The sequence below is a fragment of the Triticum aestivum genome, chromosome 5B (genome assembly GCF_018294505.1).
Source record: "Triticum aestivum cultivar Chinese Spring chromosome 5B, IWGSC CS RefSeq v2.1, whole genome shotgun sequence".
Taxonomy (NCBI): domain Eukaryota; kingdom Viridiplantae; phylum Streptophyta; class Magnoliopsida; order Poales; family Poaceae; genus Triticum; species Triticum aestivum.
Window position 1 is genome coordinate 656,227,879 of NC_057807.1, and position 8,515 is coordinate 656,236,393.

The 8,515-nt window shown below is 47.2% G+C and overlaps 1 pseudogene; it reads right to left on the reverse strand.

Annotated features, from left to right (window-relative positions):
• Positions 1-6,871: 6,871 nt before the first annotated feature.
• On the reverse strand, positions 6,872-8,108 carry LOC123115185 (putative serpin-Z12; annotated as a pseudogene).
• Between the last annotated feature and the right edge of the window lie 407 nt (positions 8,109-8,515).

An 8,515-nucleotide genomic window follows, 5' to 3' on the forward strand; every position in this document is an offset into this window, starting at 1 on the left:
TCGGGGGGCCGCTGCCCATTCAGGGTCACGCGGCTCAGTGATGTAGAACCACTCCGATTGCCACACTTTGATGGTTTCCACAAAGGAGCCCTCGAGCCATGTGACGTTGGCCATCTTGCCCACCATGGCGCCTCCGCACTCCGCTTGTCGGCCGCCCACAACCTTCGGCTTGACATTGAAGGTCTTCAGCCATAAGCCGAAGTGGGGCTGGATGCGGAGGAAGACCTCACACACGACGATAAACGCCGAGATGTTGAGGATGAAGTTCGGGGCCAGATCGTGGAAATCCAGGGCGTAGTAGAACATGAGCCCCCGGACAAATGGGTGAAGAGGAAAGCCCAGTCCGCAGAGGAAATGGGGGAGAAACACGACCCTCTCATGGGGCCTGGGGGTGGGGATGAGCTGCCCCTCATCTGGGAGCCGGTGTGCGATGTCATTGGACAAGTATCCGGCTTTCCTCAGCTTCTTGATTTGCCCCTCCGTAATGGAGGAGGCCATCCACTTGCCTCCCGCTCCAGACATGATTGGAGAAGGTTGAGGTGGGAAGTGCGGACTTGGGCGCTGAAGCTCGAGTGCGCAGGAATAGATAAGTGAAGGAGGAGGAAGGCGTAGATGGAAAGGGTGGATTCTTATCCCCTTATATGGGCGGCCGAAACTATGTGCCCCCACCAGCCTAGTAAAACTCGCTTATCTCCCAAGAGCCTCGATTAATAGCGCGGTTGGGTTACCCACGCCCGTATTGATGAGAATCCCGGAATAAGGGGACACGATCTCTGCTTTGACAAGACGTGCCAAGGGAACCACCTCGCTAAACACGCTGAGGTGGGACAGTAAAACGATTCAAATAAAGGCTTGGCTGTGGCATGATGTCACACTACGGAATACGTCAGCAGATTAGATTTGTGCGAATATTATTCTCTCTACGGTGGTATGTGGAAACTATTTTGCAGAGCCGGACACTATCCTTGTGTTCAACATCTTCTATGAAGTATTCGGAGGAGGAACCCGCCTTGCAATGCCGAAGACAATTTGCGCGCCGGACTCGTCATCATTGAAGCCTGGTTTAGGGGCTACTGAGGGAGTCCTAGATTAGGAGGTGTCCGGATGGCCGGACTATGACCTTTGGCCGGACTCCCGGACTATGAAGATATAAGATTGAAGACTTCGTCCCGTGTCCGGACAGGACTTTCTTTGGCGTGGAAGGCAAGCTTGGTGATACGATATGTAGATCTCCTCCCATTGTAACCGACTCTGTGTAACCCTAGCCCTCTCCGGTGTCTATATAAACCTGAGAGGTTTAGCCCGTAGGACGAACAACAATCATACCAGAGGCTAGCTTCTAGGGTTTAGCCTCTCTGATCTCGTGGTAGATCAACTCTTGTACTACCCATAGCATCAATATTAATCAAGCAGGAGTAGGGTTTTACCTCCATCAGAGGGCCTGAACCTGGGTAAAAACATCGTGTCCCTTGTCTCCTATTACCATCCGCCTAGACGCACAGTTCGGGACCCCCTACCCGAGATCCGCCGGTTTTGACACCGACACTATGTCTTGGAGAGGATGGGTTTTGAAGACCATGAAAGTATGGAAACAAAAAAAATTCACCTAAGTACCCATCATGGTGTGGATTTTGAAGTAAAGTTGTACAATTCTGAGAGTGTAACCCATTTTGGTTGCAAAAATTGGGAAGCACTTTGCAAGATGTATGGTTTTGATGAGGGTATGCTTGTCACCATGGATCTTGGTGATCCTAAAATCGAGCAAGACAATATGGACATTTGGGTCCTTGTTGATACGCTTCCAATTCTTCCCCTATGTGAGATTCTCAAACATAGTTATTAAGTAATTTATATTGTTTATTTCAAAATAGTTGACAGCTTATTTCCATTGACAGCTTATTTTCATTCTTTAAAGAATGTGCGCAAGATGGTAGACAAAACCCACTACACCGATGGCTCTGAATTAACTTATCAGGAGAAAAATCATCTGATCGCATTTTGTACTTATCTTGAGAATTACAATATCTACAATCGAACTCCTCAACATTATGGTCAATGCGTGCCACTAGTGCACGTGTTGAACTACGGTAACTACCATGGAGATACCCTAGTAAGATTTTTTACTATTACGACATCCGTGCATCTTTTGCATACTTCTAAAACTAGTACATCATTGCTAACTACAAAGTTGTTACCATGTTTTTCAACAGATAATCCCGAATTATGGTGTGCCTCATCTGATGTATCAGCATGGCCGCCTTGATGTTTTGAACATACAAACAGGCCATCCTACAAATCTCAACTGTCCATACCGGATTTCTAAAAGAAATGGAGACATGACAATCAAAGAATGGAAAAAATGTATGGACAGTCCTAAGGAGGTTCTTGGAAGCAAAAGGAAGCGAAGCGCGAGAATTGGAGACAGGATGATCTCCATTAACCATAATGGAGAGTCGGGGTTTATATTGTTTTATGCTATTTTACCTTAAGGGTATTTAGGTCCTACCTGATACTGATGTTCATGTGCTAAGAACAATTAAGTAGGGTTGGTTCGATGACTATGAGGATGATGATTGTATGACTTGTTATTAATAACAAGTAGAAGTTTTATGATGATGCATGATTAGTAGGACTTGTTATTATATATGATGATGCATGATGCGAGCATGAATAGTTATTATATATTAGCGGGTGAAATGAACATAGCAGTAGCGTTGGCAAACCAAGCACGAAGATATAAGAGAGGACACTTCTATCTATTAGCTAGCTAATAACAACCTAAATTAACCCCCCAAACACCTAAACCAGCCCCTTTCAAAAAAACTCAGCTTCAGCCAGCTGTTGACGCGTGGATGCCTTTTGGTCCCGGTTTATTTCACCAACCGGGACCAAAGGCCCCCCTGCCTGGGCTGGTCGCAGCGGCCACGTGGAGGCCCATCTGTCCCGGTTCGCGTAAGAACTGGGACTAAAGGCCAAGGGCATTAGTACCGACCTTTTAGTCCCGGTTCTTAAACCGGGACTGAAGGCCCTTACGAACCAGGACAAATGGCCCATTTTCTACTAGTGGTCCTTCCTCCTCCATTCTTCGATAACCGTAGCCTACTTCATCCTCTCCTTCTAGACCATCGATTTCGTTCAGATACGACATGACATCACCTCCATCTGCGATTATGTCCCCTAACACCCGTTCTACTTCCTCGTCTCGGTCGTGCTCCATAGTTTCTGCAAATATTACAACATGGCAATTATTATACAAACATGACAGATGGATATATTAGTGGCAAACGACCGTCGACCCCTCGATGACCCTCGACCCTCGAACCCTCGACAACCCTCGAACCCTCGAACCCTCGACCCTAGAACCCTAGAACCCTCGACCCTTGAACCCTGGACCCCTCAACCCCCTCCGCCTTCCTCATGTCGAAGTTATCGAGGTGGGGGTATATCGACCCCCCCTCATGTCGAAGTTATCAGGGAGGTGGTATATCGACAACGACATACCCGATAAAAAAGAAGAAGATGAAGAAAAAAAGTGGATCGATAAGAAGAAAGGAATAGAGGAGAAGATCGAAGAAAAAAAGAAGAAGAAAAGGAGGAGAAGAAGAAAGGAATAGAGGTGAAGAAGAAAAATAGAAATTACTCTATTTTTTTCTTCTTCTCTTCTATTCCTTTCTTCTTCTCCTCTTTTTTTTCTTTTTTTCTCTTCTTATTTATTTCTCCTCTTCTTCTCCTTTCTTCTTCTCCTTCTTCCTCTTCTTATTTTCCTTTTTCCACTCCTTCTTTTTCTTCTTCTTCCTCTTTCTTCCTTTTCCTTATTTTACTTTTTCCTCTACACTAACCTATGCACTAACCTAAAAACGATATCTACTAATTAACAACCTAAATAAAAAAATTAATACATATATTAAAAAACATCATATGCACAAAAAAACATCATATGACCCCCCCCTCATGTTGAAGTTATCGGGGAGGGGGTATATCGACCCCCACCCCCCTCATGTCAAAGTTATCGGGGAGGGGTACGTATATCGACCCCCCCCCTCATGTCGAAGTTACCGGGGAGGGGGTATATCACATCTCGTCTCCTCAAAACATCTCACATACATCTCATTTCAGCCAAAAAAAATTCTTTGCATATTCTTTGCATATGAACATACATACATTTACTATTTTTTTCTTAAATGTAACATATATGAACATTTTCTTAAATGAGCATATGAACATACATATCACCAAGAAAATAGACCTTTTTCTTTGCCTATGAACATACATACATATTCAAAATGTTCATATTCTACAATATTAACCAAAAAAAGCAAAAAAGAGCATTATACAGCATATACATAGAACATACATACATACATCATAACAAAAAAAAATAGGCCGCCGATGGTCGGCGACGGCGACGATGGTTGGCGGCGGCGCTTACGGGTGGCGTGAGGGGACGACAATGAGAAAGAAAGGGAAGGTGGCAGGGGCTCACAGCATGGTCGACGGCGAGGTCGGGGACGGCGAGGTCAAGGAAAGGGGCCGCGGGCGCCGGCGTGGTGCTTCCCCGAGGCGACGACGACGGCGCAGGCGAGCATCGGCGACAACTGGTGAGGGCAACGGTGATAGAGGGGGCGGCGGGCGGCGACGGGGCAGCCTAACGGCGCGGGGCGCCGACGACGATGGCGTCGGGCAGACTGGCGGCGTCGTTGTCGTCGGCGGCGTCGAGGGAAACTGTGCGAGATGATCAGTGAAATTTTTTTTAAGTGTCATTTTATATAGCAAAGCCTTTAGTCCCGGTTGGTGGCACCAACCGGGACTAATTCCCCCCTTTAGTCCCGGTTGGTGCCACCAACCGGGACCAAATGTCTCTTTTCAGCAGCCCAAAGGGCGGGAAGCAGAGGCCTTTGGTCCCGGTTGGTGGCACCAACCGGGACTGAAGGGGGAGCATTGGTCCCGGGTGTTGCGTCGATCCGGGACCAATGCTGCCCTTTAGTCCCGGTTGGTGCCACCAACCGGGACCAAAGGCCTGGTGCGTCACGGCCAAAAGTTTAGTCCCACCTCGCTAGTTGAGAGGGACTCGAAGTGGTTTATAAACCCCACTGTGGTTGCCATCTCGAGCTCCTCTGCAATGCAGGCTTACGGGCCTAATCACTGACACGTTGTGCCTGTGGGCGTATTGGGCCTACTGCGGACCTGAATCCTGGCCCATTGTTGGGTTTCTAGTCGTATTCAGGCAGTGGTGGCCCATTAGGTGGCACTTTTTTTTATTTTTTGTCTTCTTTTTTGCTTTATTTATTTTATTTTGTTTCTACTTACAGCAAAATACTTACTAGTTTTCAGTGATTCTTTTTGCTTTTAGGTAATAAAAATTATAAACTTTCTGTTGGTGCCATTTGTTTTCTAATTTGAATAGTTTAAACTTGAATTTTTGGAAATTTGTGTGAATCACTAGTTTTTGAATAGCTTTACTATAAAAATGGATTTTTGAGTGATTCTTTTTCCTGCTCTTTAATATTAATGTATTTTATCATTATATTCAAAAACATATTTTGTTATTTTAGTTTCTAACAAAAAATTCTTTATGATAATTCTTTTTGCTATTAAAGTTTCTAACGAAAAATTTCTTTATGAAAATGCTTTTTTCTTTTAATGTTTTGAACAAAAAATACTTTGATAATTTTAGTTGCATAAATTCTATATAATTTTAGTTTCAATAATACTAGAGGGTTTATAGAAGTTTATTTTGTTTTTACTTATTTATTAAAGTTTATATTATTTCTACTTATTTAATTTCCTTTTTTGGCTTTATTTATTTATTTTATGAATATTCTTTCTGTTTTGCTTTATTTATTTTATTTTGTTTGTACTTACTGTTGCTATTTTTATTTATTTTATTAAAGTTCATTTATTTTACTTTATTAAAGTTTATTTTGTTTCTACTTATTTTATGAAAATTCTTTTTGCTTTTAATGCTTTACACACAAAAGCCTTCTCCCCTGGCCGATTCATTGGTCTCGGTTCTTGGCTAGAACCGGTACTAAAGATGACCCTTTGGTCCCGGCTCAGGCCACTAACCGAGACCAATGGTGGTGGGTCAGGAGGGAGGTCCATTGGTCCCGGTTCGTCCCACCAACCGAGACCAAAGGGGCAAGACGAACCGGGACAAATGCCCCCACGAGGCCCGGCAGTCCCCCTGGCCTCATGAACCGGAACCAATCGGCCCATGGGTCCCGGTTCTTGACTGAACCGGGACTAATGGGCTTACCTGGACCGAACGTATGCCATGTTTTCTACTAGTGACTACTCATGCGTGAACAGTGGTTTGAACACATGCTTATCTATAGTATTACCTACAGTATTTTGGTCTACAATGTGTTCTTTACTCTCTCACTTGGCTCTGCTGTTTTACACAACCGATCACTGTAGCTCCCCTGCCTTTGCTCCTGCAAGTCGGAGGAGCCGGCTCCGTCCACGATGACAACAGAGGTATCTGATGCCCATGCTGAAAACTAACGCCCACCCGCGTCGTCGCCATCCACATTTGCATACACTTTTCGGTGTATGGTTGGGATTATTGAGTAATTCCCTTCTGATAGTTAATTACTCCCTCCATAAATTAATATAAGAGCATTTGGTCAATCTAAACGCTCTTATATTAGTTTATAGAGGGAGTACTAGTTTACTACAATCTCCATGCACAACCATTTGTGTGTTATTTTGTCTCTAAAATGATGAGAGCGACCATCGCTGATCGGCGCGTCAACAACAGTTGTGGCATGTCCTCCTAGCATCAAGTGCCACGATTAACCACCTGATTGAGGAACAATGTTTCAATGATTTATTCAATCATCCACATTTTATAGAATAATTATTTATCCAATTAGAAAGCGAGAGGATCAACCACGTGACCAAGGAACAACACTGCATCTGTCATCTCGTCAACCATGGCAAATAAGAAGGGCCGATCCGCCACAAAATCCACCAGATGCCTTGGTCGTGGTGCTCTAGTACGCCCGATTACGACGGCCGTGGCAGCGACGGCCATGGTGCCTACCTTGCACACCTCAATGGTGGCCTTATGGTACACCCCGGTGATGGTGAGCCCCCCATCTCTGCTGCTCACCATACCGTAGAAGTAGCCGCCATGAAAAGCCCTATTGACACCAAGCTTTCGCATGTCCGAAGACGCCTCGAACTCATACGTGAACTTGAACTTGGGGACCATGAACAGCCCGACTGGAACCTTCCCCGCTGGCATGTGCGTCTTGATGAACTTCGGCGTCGACAAAGCCTTGTCGTACAGATCGGCGATCTCAGTCTCGCTGTCTGGTAGTAGGATAAGCATGTAGAATTCAGCTTGCTGTTGCACGTCGTTCTTGTACGGCAGCTTGAGGGCCCTCAAGCCCGGGTAGACCACGATGTGCTGTGACCGGCTTGTGGCACACGCACGGTGGTGCCGCCTGGGATGTGGAACGGCACGGTGGAGACGTCGAACGGCTGTGTCCACGCCCCTTTCAAGTAGAGCGCGTTGGCGAGGACGACCGCCGTGGATGAGTCGACGGAGCTGGGAGCGAGAACGTCGCGGATGAGCTTGTTCGTCACGTCCGCCACGTAGGCGTTCACGTGCTGCCTCGCCTGCTCGGCCCCTAAGACAAAGCCCAAGGATTCCGCCGTGGCGCCGTACCGCGACGCGGCGGTGACCGTGAACTCTGGCCTGAGCGCCAGCCTCCGGTCGACCCACACGCCGCAGGCGAAGGACGTCTGCGCTAGGCCGTTCAGCCTGCCGACGAGCTCGGTCGGCGCCGCACGGTGCAGCTCGTCGAGAGGAACCCCAGGAGCTCGCTACGCGTGTGGCCCCGCGCGCGAGCGGCCACCATCGCGAGCGCCGTGTGGATGGACAGCGGCGAGACGACGAAGTTGCCCCGTGCCGCCTTCCGCCCGGACGCCGGCCTCCCTGGCGAGAGCCAGGCCATAGGACGCGTACCCGACGGCGTCGCCGAATCTGCGGCCGCAGAGTCGACGCCAGGACCAGAAGGCGCCTCGACGAACAGGGTCGAGATGAGGCGCCATGCGGCGAACAGGGTCGAGATGAGGACTGCGTTACCCGAGGGCGACATCGCCTTGTGCTTGATCGCGCCTTCGCAGTGAGATTCAGGAGAAGGCGGCGGCTGAGTCCCTGCGAGCGAGCTCGCGTGTGGGTTAGGGTTAGTTGCACAGTGGACTACTAGGCTGAGCTGTTGGGCTGTGAGTGGGACTGGATTACCAATTTAAAAATGGAAACGTCACTCAAATATTGGTTTTCAGTTTTTCACAGTTTCTCCAGAAAAAATTGGTTTTCACTTTTTTTAGTGGGAATATTTTTTTATGTCAGGACCCCGATCCTAAGGCACATCGATCTAGCATGTAACCCATCATATCACTTTGCGGCCTCATGCACGGTATTCCCACGGGTACCGCCTTACCTGGCCCGGGACCGTTTGTGCCTTTTGGCTCACGTATATGATAGTGTCACTAGCATCCATAT